The 8,880-nt window shown below is 36.3% G+C and overlaps 1 non-coding gene across 1 annotated transcript; it reads right to left on the bottom strand.

The window, feature by feature from the left end:
* Positions 1–3,059: 3,059 nt before the first annotated feature.
* Positions 3,060–3,166, bottom strand: LOC114088716 (U6 spliceosomal RNA). The gene has a single exon (XR_003582042.1). It is a non-coding gene; the product is annotated as a U6 spliceosomal RNA (small nuclear RNA).
* Positions 3,167–8,880: the final 5,714 nt, after the last annotated feature.

The following is an 8,880-nucleotide window of genomic DNA, read 5'->3' as shown; positions in this document are numbered from 1 at the left end:
TTTATATTCTGTTGACATGAAAGATAGACAAACTTGTAGAAAACTCAGTGTGATGAGCAATGGGATTGAGGAGATATTTGCAAATTTCATATATTTAGGATTAACTTTACTTTTTCATTTGCTTAGCCTGCTTCTAGCCACGATGATAATTCTTTATTTTTCTTCTAGATGGAACATCTTTCTCTTTCAACTTCAGAATCTTTACTGAGAGAAAATTTGTTGCAGAGTTGTTTCTTTTTCATTAGATTTCTAAAAATCTGTGAGTCAGGGACTAAAAATTGTGCTTCAAAGATCACTTTCTTTGCTATAATAGAATGACTGGGTTTTAGCTGTGAAACTGGATCCTAGAAAAAAGAATGCTGAAACTTCTAAAACTCCCTTTCAGTCAGATGTGGTCATGTGACTAAGCACTAGCCCATGAGATGTAAGGAGTGGGTATGTCGGGGTAGGGTGGGGAGGGCTGGCTTCTGAAACCCATTCCTAAAGGAAGAGTGACCTCCTTATCCCTACTTCCTTTCTTCATCCTGCTGCTCAAAGGATAGGTTAAGATGAGCCATCTGGAACCATGTGGCTAAGGGCTGATGGAGAAATAAGAAAGAAGCCTTGGTCTTTTGGTGACTTGGCAAAGCAGGGCTGCTTTATCAGCTTGTTATGGTGAAATTGCAATAAATAACCAAGTTGATTTTAAGCAGGAGACAGAACCATTTTATTCACCAGCTGGTGGTCCGGATTCACCAGCTGGCAGGCCAAGGGGCAGGCTGCAAGTCTTTGACCCCCTCCAAGGGTTAGAGCACACGTTTATATTCTGAAACCACATTAATCATAAGTGGCTGTTGCTATGATTCAAAACTATAAACAAACATGAGATCTAAAATTGTAGAAGGAAAAGTGGGTCAAAATGATCCTAGTTGAGTATAAGTAAAAGAATGGTTACTAACACTAGACAAACATTCTCTGGCAGAGTACATTGCCCAAGAAAAATATGAACCAAAAAGAGAACAATTTTACTTTGTATAAGAATTGCCATTTTGTGTTGCCAAACTGCTATGCTAAGCAACTTTTGATGGGTATAGAGGTAGGGTATTCCCACAGGAGAAGCATTTCTTACATGACATGGAGTCTTAGGGTAAAATAGAGTTTGTCTGGTCATTGCCCATATAGCTTAGCCCATAACAAGCTTTCTACACCATGACTAGAAAGAAATGAACTTCTATCTTATTGAAACCACTGCCATTTTTGGCCTATGAAACAGGCAGCCAAATTTACATATCCCGTAATACAAATTAAGAGAGGGAATTATTTTTAGTTTGGACAGTTTTGGAAACAAACATGGAATCAGAAAATTGTCTTATGTGTATATAAAATATTCCTATGTGGCTAAACTTTACAATAGTGACTTGACTAACTACCAATGGACAAAAGCAAAGAGAAAGTGCAGAGTCCTGTGAGTCAGGATTGATTTTATTGAGTATCAGCACTGAAAATATTAGGTAGTGAGGTCTTTCACGATCAGTTCATTCAGATCAGGTGTGTATTTCAAGCAATGGCATTACTGATAGACTCTCATCAAGGCAGCAACAATCTACTATCTAATTTATCTTGCATTTGAGAGACTATTTGATGATACCGAAGAGGGGGATTTTAGAAGGAACATCTGACCCGTTAATAGTTTGAGAAGATTTTAAGCCAGCCTCAAGTTGCAGTAAATCTCAAACCTTATCATTCAAATTAAACAAATGTTCATGCTTCATTTTATATTTGGGTTCTATTGAAAGGTTTAAGGAAAGAGAGTTACATGAAGAGGTTGGGAGCCCAGGGGAGCAAACCTGAAAGAGTAAACCAGAGAGTGGGGAAGCCATGAGATAAGCTGGGAAAGGACCACCAAGCGGAAGTTGACTTGATCAAAGGATGGTCCCAATCTCTGAGCTTCCTAGGGCACTTTACTATGTTTACTATGTTAATTAAACACTATCTTAGGATGTCACCATATAGGCTGTGGGACATGTGGCAAAAACAGGCCTTTTGTTTTGTGCCTTTCCCAAAGTAATAATTTACTCCTTTTCCAGTCTGTATGATGACTTGGAAAATAAAATAAATAACTCAGTTTACAAGCACGCGTGCACACTCATTCATCTGTGATAAGTGCCCCAGTATTTATTGGTATTTACTGAGTACCAGAAGCTGTGCTTGTGCATTTCCCCACACATTAACCACCACAATTCCCACAGCCATCTGTGAGGTGGGTGTTTTATTACCTCCAATTTACAAATGAAGAACAAGAGACCATTTTTGAGTGCTCTCTATTTGTAAGGTGCTTCAAATACATTATCCTATTTATTTTAATTAATTAAATTTTAAGTTAAAATTTTTTATTGTATACATTTAAAGTGTATGTATTTAAAGTGATGTTTTGATGTGCATTACATAGTGAAATCGTTACTGCAGTCAAGCTGATTAATATATCCATTAATATATCTATCATCTTTATAACTCTCTTTTCTTAGCTTTGTTTTAGTGGTTATAGCACCAAAAATCTATTCTCTTAGAACATTTCCAATATACCATACAATATTTTCTAAAAATTTATTCTAATTTGTTATATATGACAGCAGAATGCATTTTAATTTATATTACAAACATATAGCACAATTTTTCATATCTCTGGTTGTACACAATGTAGAGTCACACAATTTGTGTCTTCATACATGTACTTAGAGTAATGATGTCCATCTCATTTCACTACCTTTCCTACCCCCGTCCCCTCCATTCTCCTCCCTCTCCTTTGCCCTATCTAGAGTTCATCTATTCTTCCCATGCATCACCCCTATCCCCATTATGAATCAGCATCCTTGTATCAGAGAAAACATTCAACATTTGTTTTTTGGGGGAGGATTGGTTTGCTTCACTTAGCAGTATATTCTCCATCTCCATCCATTTACCTGCAAATGTCATGATTTTACTCTCTTTTAATGCTGAGTAATGCTCCATTGTGTTTATACGATATTTTCTTTATCCATTGATCTACTGAAGGGCATCTAGATTGGCTCCACTGTTTAGCTAAAAATATGGAACGCTTCACAAATTTGCCTGACATCCTTGCATGTGGGCCATGCTAATCTTCTCTGTATCATTCCAATTTTAGCATATGTGCTGCCAAAGTGAGCACTATACAATATTATTAGCTAGAGCCCTTGTGCTGTACTTTAGACCTCTAGATTTATTTGTCCTATATAACTGCAACTTTTTGCTCTGACCAGTATCTCCCTGCTTTTCCCTCCCCACTCTGCTGCCACCTTTGGTAACTGCCCTTCTGATCTGTTTCTATGTATTTGACTCTTGAAGGTTCCACATATAAGAGAGATCATACACTGTTTTTCTTTCTGTGTCTGGCTTATTTCACTTAACCAGTCTTCCAGGTTCATCTGCATAGTCACAAATGGCAGGATCTCCTTTATAACATCTGAATACGTCGCTTTAGAATATAAAACGTTATTATATATGATAGACATTACATAACATTATAATGTATAGGTAGAATATAATAATATGTATATGATTATACCTTATATAATATACACTATATATTACCATATAATATGGTAAATATTCATATATCATAGATCATTTATATATATATATATAAAATATCATTTTTACATATAAATATTGTAGATGCGAACATTTCTTTACTTAGTCCTCCATTGATAGATATTTATGTTGTTTCCATATCTTTGTCTAAATTTAAGACCTGAAACTGTAAAACTCCTAACAGGAGTGAAAGGGAAAGCTTCTTGACATTGGCCTTGGCAATGTTTTTTTTTTTTTTAATATGACACCAAAACCATATGCAACAAAGGCAAAAATAGTGGGACTACAATCAAACTTAAAAACCTCTTTTCAGTGAAGAAGCAATCAGTAACATGAAAGACAGTCTACAGATTGGGAGAAAATATTTGTTGGCCATCTATCTGATAATGGGTTAATATCCAAATTATTCAAGGAACGCACATAGCTCCATAACATAAAAACAACCTGATTGAGAACTATGCAAAGGACTTAAATAGACATTTTTTCCAAAGAAGACATACAAAAGGCCAACAGGTATATGAAGAGGTGCTAACATCACTATTCACCAGGGAAATGTAAATCAAAACCACAGTGCGCTCTCACCTCACACCTGTTAGGATGACCATGATTAAATAGACAAGAGATAACTAGTGTTAACAAGGGTGTAGATGAAAGGGAATCCTAGTATACTGTGGGTGGGAATGTAAATTGGTACAGCCACTATGGAAAGCAGTATGGATATTCCTCAAAAAATAAAAAAATGGAACTACCATATCATCCAGCAGTCCCACTTCTGGGTAAATGTCCAAAGGAAATGAAATCAAAATTCCACTCCCATGTTCAGTGTAGCATTATGTGCAATAGTCAAGGAATAGCTACACTATCCCACTTAGTAGTGTTTACCTCCACAGTAGTGTTTATACCCATTTTACAGATTAAAGGAAGTTGAGTTGGAAAGAGGTTAAGCAACATGTCTTCAAGCTGGTGCCTCTTCCCAGGCCTTCTCCAAACACCCACACCCCACCCCTCTACCCACTACTTTTCCAACCCACACAGCTTCAACAGGTTAAGGAAGCAGACTATTTTGGAATTGCCTGAGAGTTGAATGTTGAATTCTTTTTTTTTTTCTCTATCTGCTTTTTAAAGACTGCATTGACTCATATGTACTATTGGAAAACAAAATTTCATTATTAATTTTAAAACCAGATCAACATAGAGGATGAAAATAGACAGTAAACACTTTAGTAGATTGTGTTTGCCAAGTTCAGCCTTTGGGCATGATTTTTGGTACTAATATTTATTCTGAATTTAGAATTGTCACACAATTGATGTCTAATAATGTGCCGCAGTCTGGCTGGGCACACAATCACGAGCCACCACACAGCTTGTAGATTCAAACAGCAACTCTTTATTCCCGAACTCACACCAGCCGTCTACAATCACGTTCTGGGGAAATCCACGTTCTCTGCCCAAATCCAAATCCACTGGGCTTCTATCTCCCAAAAAATACTGTCTGAATCCCGTGAGAACTCAAGGGGAACTCAGGCAGCAGGATACGCCCTATTCCCAGCAGGAATAATCTTAAACCTTAAACCTGGAACCTAAACTGGGAATGCCCTAAACCCGATTATCTTAAACCAGGAACACCCTAATCCGCCCTGGTCCTTGAGCAAGGTCACCTACATTCAATGTCACTGCAAAATGTCAGCAACATGGGGTACGCTGGCAAGGAAATTGTCATACCTACTTGGCTAATGGCTCCCAGCAATAATGTATATACCTGAAAGAAATAAATGATGGAAAAAATAAAAATAAGACATGCATTTTACCCTTTCCACTCTTTCTTTTGAACATCAATAGTGCATATAAAAATATTGATCTACATACACTTTTCAATAGAAGTTAATTATTGTTTCACTTATTTGTTATATTTTTATTTTTTTGTGGTGTTGGAATGGAACCCAGGGCCTCACACACACTGGACAAGCACTCTACCACAGAGCCAGCCCCCACCCCTGGCTGACCTTTAATTTAATTTAGTATATTAAGAATTGGGCTGGGGATATAGGTCAGTTGAGAGTGCTTGCCTCACATGCCTGGGTTCAATCCCTAGCACCACACACACACAAAAAAATTAAGGGTGTATATCATAAATCATATAAACATATGTGTCTAGGATGCCTGTATCACTTTCCATTGTAGTTATTAAACTATCCAGTAAAGAACTTGCAGGTTTGTTAAATATTGAGTGAGTGAGTGAAGGAAGGAAGAAGGATAGATGTTCAGTTTTCAAAATATTGGCTCAATTTTTTATTACATTGAATTGTATATGTGCAGTAATGGAGACATTAGAGATAATTATACTATACCCATACATACACATACTAGTTGTTTCTCCTCCAAATTGTTTCATATATTTGCATTATTAGAGCAAGAAAATATTTTAGCTCCCTAGTTTTTAGAGAATTTTTTTTCCAGGGGGTTCTGCTTTGGTTTTATTGAATCGTTGTGAAAATTGCCTCAATCTTTCTTTTTGTGGATTTCCCAGATTATTCTGAGTATTTCTTTTAACCAGGCCATGTAGCCATTGGTAATTTGTGAGTGATAAGAAAAGGTGACAAGAGAATATATAGAGTCATTGGTTTTGTTGCAATCTAATGAACATATTCATAAGCATTAATTTTTTGAATCTATGTTTAAAACTGCAGTATAAGACCTCTTGTGATGTCCAATTCTGAACTGTATTTGACAAAGCCAAAATTTATGAGGATCAACACTACCCTGTGTTTATGGCTTTCAGTTCTTATTTAAAAGATTCTCAAGGATTCCAGTCTTGGCATATCCAAAGAGAAATTGTCAAGCATTCCATTGTCAGCCTGCTAAATATTCAAATGCACAATTTTTCTTATGTTGGAAAATTATATTACGAAAAACAAATTCATTTTTTTTCCCTACCGTGTACCCAGAGAATCTTGTCAAGGATTTCTTTATAAAGGGTTGCACTGTCCAGAGCTTAGCCCCCTTGAGAACATCTCAGAGTGGATTTATGCAGAAAATGCAGGCGTGCTAATGAGGTGGAACTGCAAGACACACTTAATAGTAACAGTGAATTCTTGAGCTCACTGCTACCAGCCCAACTTAAGTAAGATTAGTGGGAGGCCTGGTAGGTTCTCTTCTACCCTGAAAATCATGTTTGCTCTTTTGAAAAATGCCAAAGGCATGTGATTACAATTTTTTTAAAAAGCCTCAGCTGTGTGTCTTAAAACGCTGGAGAAAGTGTACTAATTGGAGTAATTTTTTTTCTTTTGAAATAATTTTATTTCAGGTATTATGTTAATGACTTTCTAGTAGTAAATCCCAAAACAATGAATAAAATTACAGTAAGATATTCAAACTCTATACCCTTTAGAGGGAAAAGTCAGGAAACATACAATGGAAGAAAATAGTAGAAGCTAAGTCCGCAAGTACCAGATACACTCCAAAGCGAACCTTAATGAAATCTCTTATATGATCCACTCCTCTTGAGTGTGGGGAAAATCTGTGACTTTCTTCTCCCCAGTGGAACATAACAAAGGTGCTGAAATATTACTTCTGTTAGTATCTTTTGTTATGTAAAATAGTCTTAACAGACTGGAGATCTCCTACTGGTCTTAGAGAAGCATAATCCATGCTGGGAACTGCTATGAAGAGGATCAGGGTATGGCAGGGATCTGTGACTGGCCTCTGGGTCCTGGAGGGTGCTCTCAGTCTGACAGCTAGCAAGAAATTGGGGCCTAAGTCATACTAAGACAGGGATGAATTCTGCCAGAGACCTGAATGAATTTAGGAGTAGATTATCTCCCAGGTGAGCCTCCAGATGAATATGCAGCTTGGCTGGTGACTTGGTGGTAACCTGTTAGACCCTGATAGAGAACCCAGTTAAGTTATGCTCAGACTCTTGAGTCATGGAAAATAAGAGATAATAAATATGTGTTTTAAGCTGCCAAGTTTCTGGTCATTTGTTACACAGCAAGAAAAAGAACACAACCTACTACAGGTAAAATAATTTTTTTCTTACTAAAGAAAAAGTTATTCAATGATATTAGCTAAAAATTGTTAAGGAGGACTTTATTTAGAATGATCCCAATAGGCAAAGGGACCACCACACTTGAATTTTGCAGCTGAGTATAGAAATTGAGCTCACTTTCTAATATATCATGGGTAAGTGAGAATTTATACCCAAGGAGCAGGGTAGGGAATCAGTGGATGGAAAAGAGGGAGTACCAAGAATAAGAGGGATGCTGGTTACACCAACCTAACAGGATCATTTAAAAAAAATTGTTCTGATTATTTCATGATGGTAGAATGCATTTTGACTCATTATACATAAATGGAATATAACTTCTCATTCTTCTGGTTGTGCATGATGTGGAATCACACTGCTTGTGTAGTCATATATGCACATAGGATAATAATCTCTGATTCATTCTACTATCCTACCTATCCCCATGCCATTTCCCTCCATCTAATCCAAAGTACCTCTATTCTTCCCTAGCCCCCACTCCCATTGTGAGTTAGCCTCTGCATATCAGAGAAAACATTTGGCCTTTGTTTTTTGAGATTGATTTATTTCACTTAGCATGATATTCTTTAGCTTCATCCATTTACTGGCAATTACCATAGTTTCATTCTTCTTTAAGGTTGAGTAATATTCTATTGTGTATATATACTGCATTTTTTTCCCATTCATCTATTCATCTAGGTTGGTTTCATAGTTTAGCTATTGTGAATTGAGCTGCTATAAACATTGATGTGGCTAGGTCTCTAGTATGCTGATTTTAAGTGCTTTTGGTATAAACCAAGGAGTGGATCAAATGGTGGTTCCATTCCAAGTTTTCTGAGAAATTTCCATACCACTTTCCATAATGGTTTTACCAATTTACTGTCCCATCAGCCATGTATAAATGTACCTACCCACCCACCACATCCTTACCAACATTTATTGTTGCTTGTATTCTTGATAATTGCCATTCTGACTAGAGTGAAATAAAATCTTAAAACAGTTTTGATTTTCATTTCTCTAATTGCTAGAGATGTTGAACATTTTTTCATATATCTATCGATCAATTGTATTTCTTCTGTGAAGTGTCTATTCAGTTCCTTAGCCCATTTACTGATTGGATTATTATTATTATTATTATTATTATTATTTAATTTATTTTTTTATTGGTTGCTCAAAACATTATAAAGCTATTGACATATCATATTTCATACATTAGATTCAAGTTGGTTATGAACTCCCAATTTTACCCCAAATACAGATTGCAGAATCAC

This window comes from Marmota flaviventris, chromosome 3, assembly GCF_047511675.1.
Source record: "Marmota flaviventris isolate mMarFla1 chromosome 3, mMarFla1.hap1, whole genome shotgun sequence".
Lineage (NCBI taxonomy): Eukaryota > Metazoa > Chordata > Mammalia > Rodentia > Sciuridae > Marmota > Marmota flaviventris.
Note: the sequence above shows the minus strand (reverse complement) of the source record. Positions and strands in the feature narration are given on the sequence as shown.